This window comes from Sceloporus occidentalis, unplaced genomic scaffold (genome assembly GCF_023333645.1).
Source record: "Sceloporus occidentalis isolate IW3139 unplaced genomic scaffold, rSceOcc1.0.p SCAF_343, whole genome shotgun sequence".
In the NCBI taxonomy this organism is placed as follows: domain Eukaryota; kingdom Metazoa; phylum Chordata; class Lepidosauria; order Squamata; family Phrynosomatidae; genus Sceloporus; species Sceloporus occidentalis.
The window spans coordinates 78777-87131 of NW_028317323.1; positions in this window are offsets into that span (position 1 = coordinate 78777).

Genomic DNA, 8355 nt, shown 5'->3' on the forward strand with positions numbered 1-8355 from the left:
CCCCCGCCTGACTTACCGGAGCAGACTCCCGGGTGTCTTGCGGGGCCGGCGGGGGACATCTACGCAATACGCGTATACAACTTCCGGTGCCGGCACATCCGGCACCGGAAGTTGTATACGCGTATTGTGTAGATGTCCCCCACCGGCCTCGCAAGACACCCGGGAGTCAGCTCCGGTAAGTCGGGGGGCAGAGGAGGACAGTGGCAGCATATCTCGGGGAGGAAGGAGGACAGTGGCAGCATATCTCGGGGGGGGGACAGTGGCAGCATATCTCGGGGGGGACGGACAGTGGTAGCATATCTCGGGGAGGGAGGACAGTGACAGCATATCTCGGGGGGGGGCAGAGTGGCAGCATGTTTTTTTGGTGCTTTTTTAAAGAAAAAAACTTTTTCTTTAAAAAAGCACCAAACTTTTAGGGTGCGGCCTATATACGGGGGCGGCCTATATCCGAGCCAATACGGTATATAGACTGAAAAAAACGCTTATATCATATAGTGAAACTTGTATATATCATATAGTGAAACAGATGGAGTGAAATTTGTATATATCATATAGTGAAACAGATGGAGTGAAATTTGTATATATCATATAGTGAAACAGATGGAGTGAAATTTGTATATATATATACTGAAACTGGTCATCAGTCACATGATCATGACCCTGCCAGGTTGACTCCGCCTCCTAGAGCTCATTCTGCACTTGCTGGTAAGCAGTGTAGGCCTCTGCATTGAACTGGGTAAGTTTTTCTTCCCATTGTTTTTGTACATTTGAGCCCCTTTGCTTAATTTGTGATCATTTTCCTCATTTTGAATTGTGTATTATATACATTTATGTTAGTATCTGTGAAATGGTCTTACTGTGGTTCAATTAGTTTCATTGCTAATGCTTGTTCAAGATGGCATGATGCTATCATGAGAGTTTTTGGATGGGGGTTCTGGGGTGAGATGGCGACTTGCTTGTTTTGATCTTTTTTGGGCATGTGAATTAATGATGATTTTTGGGGTTCGTGGGGTTACATGTGGAGGTGCTGCCTTGAGATGGTCTGTTGTGGGATTAGTGGTTTTGGGAGGTGGAGGAGGTGTTTCTTTTTATTACTTAAGGTTTTTTTTTAATAAATTTTGCCATTTCATTATGTTTATCTTTTCATTAAAAAGACAGTGTAATGTGGGTTTGATTTTTTGATTTTAAACTGATTGGATTGGTTGGCGAATTTGTTATTGATGTCATTGTTGGAAATTTGCTGTTATTGAGACCTTCTTGTTGTGTTGGGTTTTTACATTTTTCTTTTCCTTTTCAGGCTCTGTGTAGGACTTGTTTTTCCAGACACATTGAAGATTATTTCTAAAAGGTATGTGATGCATTAACCATTCCTTAAATGTACAGAACACAAAACATAGTGACATATAGGGGGCACATAGTGAAATACAATGGTACACTATAAATATAGGGACACACAGGGTGGTACATAGACAAAAATAAGGACATCAAGTATAGAGACACAGGAGGACACAATATAAATATAAAAACACATGGGGGCACAGAAACATAGGGGCCCACAGACAAACAAAATAAAAACATAGGTACACAGCGTCACACATATATACAGGGAGACACACAAAGACACTCATAGGGACACATAGAGACCAATATGCACAGGAACACACAGGGTTACATAGAGGGGTACGCTTGAAAAGTAGTTCATTTGCATATCAAAATACAGGTAATGTCATAGACATGAGGAAACCTTTTCCTAATTCATGCATTTGCTTACATATCTGTTGATACAATGTATAGATTATTCTTTATCATTATTTACACATTTAATATGGCTACATCACATAGAGAGTGTCCTTACTTTGTGAATTACATTCATCCCATTTGTAAAAGGTAGAAAATACCTACAAATTGTTGCGTCTCCCTTTCCAAGTGTCACTTCTTGCTTGAGCTCAGTATACTTTTGATGGTCAATTTCTGATTGATTTATCTTTATTTTTTCGTTGTTTTTGAAGAAGATTTTACAGTTTGGTCACCCTCCATGTCCTTGTTCCTGGAGCTCAGTTTAGCCCCACATCTTACAGTGTATTAAAGATATTAATATTGTAATTAATGACTTTTTTTTAATACATTTTTTAAAGCTATTTTAAAGACGACCATCAATAACCTTTGGACACCCCATTTGATGTTGTAATACTTTATTTTTTTAATTTGATTTTAAAAAAGTGTTTTTGTTCATTTATATTTCATTTATATTCCATTTTATTACATTTGTAAATACAACAGATGATACTTTGGAATTCTTATTAGAGTTAAAGCAATGCTTGTCTGCAGTACAAATACATGCTTTCTCAAATGATTGCAACATTATTGAAAATCTAAATAGGAAATTAGACGATTACTTAAGAATTTTAAGTGCATAATTGTTTGTTTGCACTCTGTGATAATTCTTTTTTTAATTTTTTACAGGCTCAAATCCCATTGGAGGACCCCTATTGGAGACCAACATTTCTTAGCTCCTCGCTTGGTAGTGACTGGCAGGCGGGGACGTTTAAGATATGATATAAACATGGAACATATTTCTGCTTTTTCAACTCTTGGTTTTCGTTGGCAAACAATTTCTAAATGTTTTGGTATTAGCCGTTGGACTTTCTATTATCATAGCCAAAGAACTGGATTTTGAAGACCCCGGTTATCAAATATTTCTGATTCTGAACTTCAAAATCTTATATGTGAAATTCTCATCACTATTCCAAAATGCAGGAGAAGTCTATCTAATTGGTAGCTTAAATGCAAGACAAACTCGAGTTCAGCAGTGTTTAATGTTTATTGACCCGGTTGGAAGAACAATCAGAAGAAGATCAGCTATCCAGAGAAGAGTTTCTAATGTATTATGCTCTAATCAATTATGGTAAATTTTAATTTAAGAATTTTATATTTTGTAATAAAAAATATAATATTGTATAATTCCCTTAAAAATTGTAAATATATGATATATAAATTATATAATTATACCATGCTTACGGTCTATCCATTGTCTCAATTATTATCTTTGTTAACATGTTTTTCTTTCTTAAAATGGTGACAGCACATGAAGAGAGTCCTTACATTTGTGAATTAAATTCATCACACTCAGAGAGGAAGTACACATCCACAAGCTTTCAGCTCCTCTCCTTCCAACTGCCGCTTCCTCACGGAGCTTAGTTTTGTATTCTACCTCCTCACAGAGAGGATGTTCGCTGTTGAAGCTCCGTGTTATGCATTTTTTTAAAAATATATTTTTATTTCATTTATTCTTTTTTTCCCAGAAGATTTACAGTTTTTTTTATTCACTTTCATGGCATATACCTGAATAGAGTGTACCTAAAATAACCTATGTGGTTTATGAGGTGAGGAAGCTTTGGTCAAAGCATCTCCTGTACAATTACATGGATGCGCAAGCAGCAGGATCATGTGGCAAATATCCTGTTGAGTAAAGTATTGGCGAGGAATCCATAACCACTACTGTGATAGTACCTTTAAAATGTCTAAATATACCGTATTGGCTCAATTATAGGCGGCACCATTAACGTTTGGTGCTATTTTAAAGAAAAAAATATTTTTAGAGAACAAATACATGTGGAATGGTAAAGCAGTATTTTATCCAATGAACAGGAATACATGCATTTTTATTTTGGAAAAATATCGTGAACTGAAAAAAAACCCAAAAACACGTGTCACTCAGGTGAGGTATAATAAAAGCTAAATAATAATAATACTTCCCTAGTTGGACCGCAGCTCCCAAACAACACTCTTCCTCAAAGTGTGAAAAATGCAAACAAACCAGAAATGTATGGGGCGCAGGAACATATATAGGAAAAAACAAAATGGAAAACAACACAATATAGTATAGATTGTACTTCCAATATTAGTGATTAGGTGATATATTGCACTCACAGGAAAAAGAGGCAAATCCAACCCTTCAATATGGACTGTAAAGAGGCTTTAATATTCTTCAATGAAAATCTAAAAAACAAACTTAAAATGGTGCAATATCTTAGGTAAAAAGCATATACCAAATAGAAATGCACTCACAATTTCTTCATGCATAAAATGCATATACAGGCATAGGTTAAAGTCCAATTGAGTCTTTTTCTACGCGTTTCGCCCTTAGGCTTCTTCAGGAAATCAATTGGTAAGGTCTCTGCGTGTATCAGCAAAATCTACAATCTGTAAGTATTTCTGTTCGTTATGTCTGTTCTTTTATAATGATTTGTATGTGTATTTCCGGGTATGTCACCGCGTATTTGACCTTTGTTCTCTGTTGTCATCACGTTTTGTTAGTCTTTTTCTGTTTTTTTCTGCTGTTCAAGTTGATCATTCTCTCGTTTGTTAATAAAGTTTGTCGGCGAACTCATTGGGAGGAACAGAAACCGCGTCATCTCCTACGTATAGGCGTCTCTGTGTGTCACTCAGAAGACAAAGAAAAGATATTAATCCATTCGAACAACCTACAGCGGACGATCGCGGCTGATACCCTCCAAGAGTGCACCGGCAACAAAAGACGCGTAAATAAAGTGCAACTGAATTGAATACGGTGTCTACACCTCAAGAACAGAGTGAACAGGACGCGCGAAGACCCACACCAGAAGAAATGAGGATTCGAAAAAAAGAGAAGACGGAAAATAGAAAACCGATCTGTGGACTCAGGGATGAATAATGTGGTATTCAATATATATTGTAAAAATAAAATCATTTGGAATTGTCACGCACAGCGTAAGGTAGAACCTGTAATCAGGTAGAACAGCGTGTGCAAGTCCAATAGACAGAACACCAGAGTCCCGTATAGAATAGCCAATGAGCAAGCCAGGGTCAGGAAGCCAGAAGTCAGGATCGTTGCAGGGTAAGCCGAGGTCAGGAAGCCAGAAGTCAGGATAGTCGTGAGGTAAGCCGGAGTCAGATGCCAGGAATCGGTAACAGGAACGCGTACTGAGATGACACTATACAAGATAGGTACAACCATCAGAAGGCAAGGCTGGAAGGTTTCAGAGGCTCTTAAATAGAAAGAGGAAGTGCAGACTTCAATTAGCATTTTCCCGCCATGAATTCAAAATGCCGTTACGTCACTTCCGGTCCGCGGCCATCTTGGGGTTGGCGAGATCTCAAATTTCTAAAAGGACCGGTAGTACCGGCTGGCGCCACTAGGTGGCGTGCAGAAGAGCGTGTACACTCGGCAGGACCGGACCAGTCTCCAGAAGGCGGCGGCTGCCGTGTGGAGTTGCGGGGTCTTCCCCGTCCTCGCGGCGGCAGAAGCTGTCCTGCGGAGGAGGGGGGGTCTTCCTCTCCTCCACGGCGGTTGAAGCTGCTGTGGTAGGGCGGGGGGTCTCCCCCTTCTCCGCTGCGGCTGTGGCGGTTGCGGTAAGGTGGGGGGTCTCCCCCTCTTCCGTGGCGGCTGAGGCTGCTGCGGCAAGGTGGGGGGTCTCCCCCTCTTCCGTGGCGGCTGATGCCGCTGTGATGAAGCCGGCGGTCTCCCTCTTCTCCGCGGCGGCTGAAGATCCGCGGACCCGGAGGAACCAGCAGTCAGGTACGTTACAGTACCCCCCCTCGAAGGGGCGACCACCGGGCGACCCCTGGCAAGACCCACACGTCTCCTAGCGAGGAAGGCACGTACCAGACGGGGAGCGTTGAGACGAGCAGCGGGAACCCAGGAACGACTCTCCGGACCAAGTCCTCTCCAGTGAATCAAATATTGCACACTCCCTTGTTGTCTGCGCGTAGCCAAAATCATTTGAGGACAACGTCGAAGGGAATCTGCGACAGAGGCGCCCGCCGGTGGTGGTCTTCTGGTAGTAAAACGATTGCACACCAAAGGCTTCAGAAGAGAGACGTGGAAAACTCGAGGAATTCGGAGTGTTCGGGGTAACAGGAGTTCATAGGCCACCGGATTGATCCGGCGGATTATAGGAAAGGGACCAATGAAACGTGGAGCCAACTTCATAGATGGCACCCTCAGCTTGAGATATCTGGTGGATAACCACACCCTTTCACCGGGCAAATACGCAGGGGCGTGAGAACGTTTCCTATTAGCCTGACGTTCCTGTCGCCTGCCCGCGAGTCGCAGCGTCTCCTGTACAGACGACCAAGTAGCCCGGATGGCAACCAGCCTTTCTTGTAGGGCCGGAACCGTAGAGACGGGAAATGCCCCAGGGAAAGGTTGAGGGTGTAAACCGTATAGGCAGTAGAAGGAAGATACCCCTGTGGACTCCTGCACGGAGTTGTTACGGGCAAATTCAGCAAAGGGTAGCAGATCAACCCAGTTGTCTTGGTGGTTGTTAATGAACAGGCGTAGATACTGTTCCAGATGCTGGTTAGCCCTTTCAGCTGCCCCGTTAGATTGGGGATGATACGCGGACGAGAAGGCCAGAGTAATGCCCAAGGCTTTGGTGAATTCACGCCAGAAGCGTGCTATGAACTGTGAGCCTCGGTCGGAAACAATCTCGGTAGGTAGTCCATGGAGCCGGACGATCTTGCGTATGAAGACATCAGCCAATGTAGCAGCAGAAGGTAACTTCCTCAACGGAATCATGTGAGCCATTTTGGAAAAACGATCCACCACCATGAGTATGACTGTATGCCCTCTGGAGTTAGGTAAGTCGACAATGAAATCCATAGAAATGTGTGTCCATGGTGCTGAGGGGAGTGGCAAAGGGTGGAGCAACCCGGCAGGCGCCCTCCTGGAGGACTTGTTAGCTGCGCACTTGGTACAGGATTGGACAAACAATACCACGTCCTTGGCCCAACCTGGCCACCAAAAAGTTCTGGAAACGAGATCCCTCGTGCGTGTAACCCCCGGGTGTCCTGCCGTTCTGGAGCCATGGGACAAACGGAGAACACGGGACCTGAAACGAACCGGAACGAACAGCTTGCCCGTAGGTAGAGATCCCGGAGCTTGAGACTGCAACCTGGCAATACGATCCACAAGAGGAGTGAGACAGGTGAGGTGAGTAGCGGCTAAGACCTTCGTTGTAGGTACAATCCTCTCGGGTTCGTGATTCTCCTCATCAGGAAAGGTGTGCATCCGCGAGAGAGCGTCGGCCTTGGCATTTTTGGATCCCGGACGGTAGGTTAATACGAAGGGAAACCGGGACAGGAACAGGGACCATCTGGCTTGTCGAGGGTTCAGACATTTTGCGGACTCAATATATTGCAAGTTCTTATGGTCCGTCAGGATCAAGGTTGGAACCTGTGCGCCCTCCAGAAGGTGTCGCCACTCCTCTAAGGCCAAAATGACAGCCAGAAGTTCTTTGTTGCCGATATCATAATTTCTTTCCGCTGGAGAAAATCTTCTAGAAAAATAACCGCAAGGGTGCAGTGGACCGCTGTAGGAGGCTCGTTGAGAGAGGATAGCCCCCACCCCAGTCTCAGACGCATCTACCTCCAGGACAAAAGGTAGTAGGGGATCCGGATGTCGGAGTACAGGAGCTGTGGTAAACCTCTCCCTCAATAGATTGAACGCGGAAACAGCGGCCATCGGCCATACCATCGTGTCGGCCCCTCTCTTAGTGAGAGCCGTTAGGGGCGCCGCGATCTTAGAATAGTCTCTGATAAAACGTCTGTAGTAGTTGGCAAACCCCAAAAAGCGTTGTAGTGGTTTCAGACCCACAGGTTGCGGCCAATCCCTGATAGCACGTACTTTAGCAGGGTCCATCTCAAACCCCTCCGGGGTAATGACGTACCCTAAGAATAGCACCTTGCAAACCTCGAACTCGCACTTCTCCAGCTTGGCGTAGAGCCCGTGTTGTCGTAACCGGTCTAATACTTGAGCCACTTGTGTGCGATGGGTGGAAAGGTCTGAGGAGTAAATCAAGATGTCATCGAGATATACTACGACGAACTGTTGCAGAAAATCCCTGAGGCAATCGTTAATGAACTCCTGGAAGACAGCTGGGGCATTGCATAGCCCGAACGGCATAACCGTATATTCATAATGTCCTGAGCGTGTGTTAAATGCCGTCTTCCATTCATCGTTCTCGCGGATTCGAACAAGATTATAAGCACCCCGCAGATCCAGCTTAGTATAGATTGTAGCTCCGCGGAGTCTGTCGAAGAGCTCGGAAATTAACGGAATGGGGTACGTGTTGCGTCTGGTGATTCTGTTCAATCCTCTGTAATCGATGCAAGGGCGGAGTCCCCCATCCTTCTTCTTAACAAAAAAAAATCCCGCTCCAGCGGGTGACGTGGAGCGGCGAATAAATCCCCGACAAAGATTCTCCTCAATATACTCCTCCATAGCTTTGGTCTCTGGGACCGAAAGCAGATAGGTCCGACCCCTGGGTGGCATGGTACCAGGGAGCAGATCAATGGGACAGTCATACGGTCGGT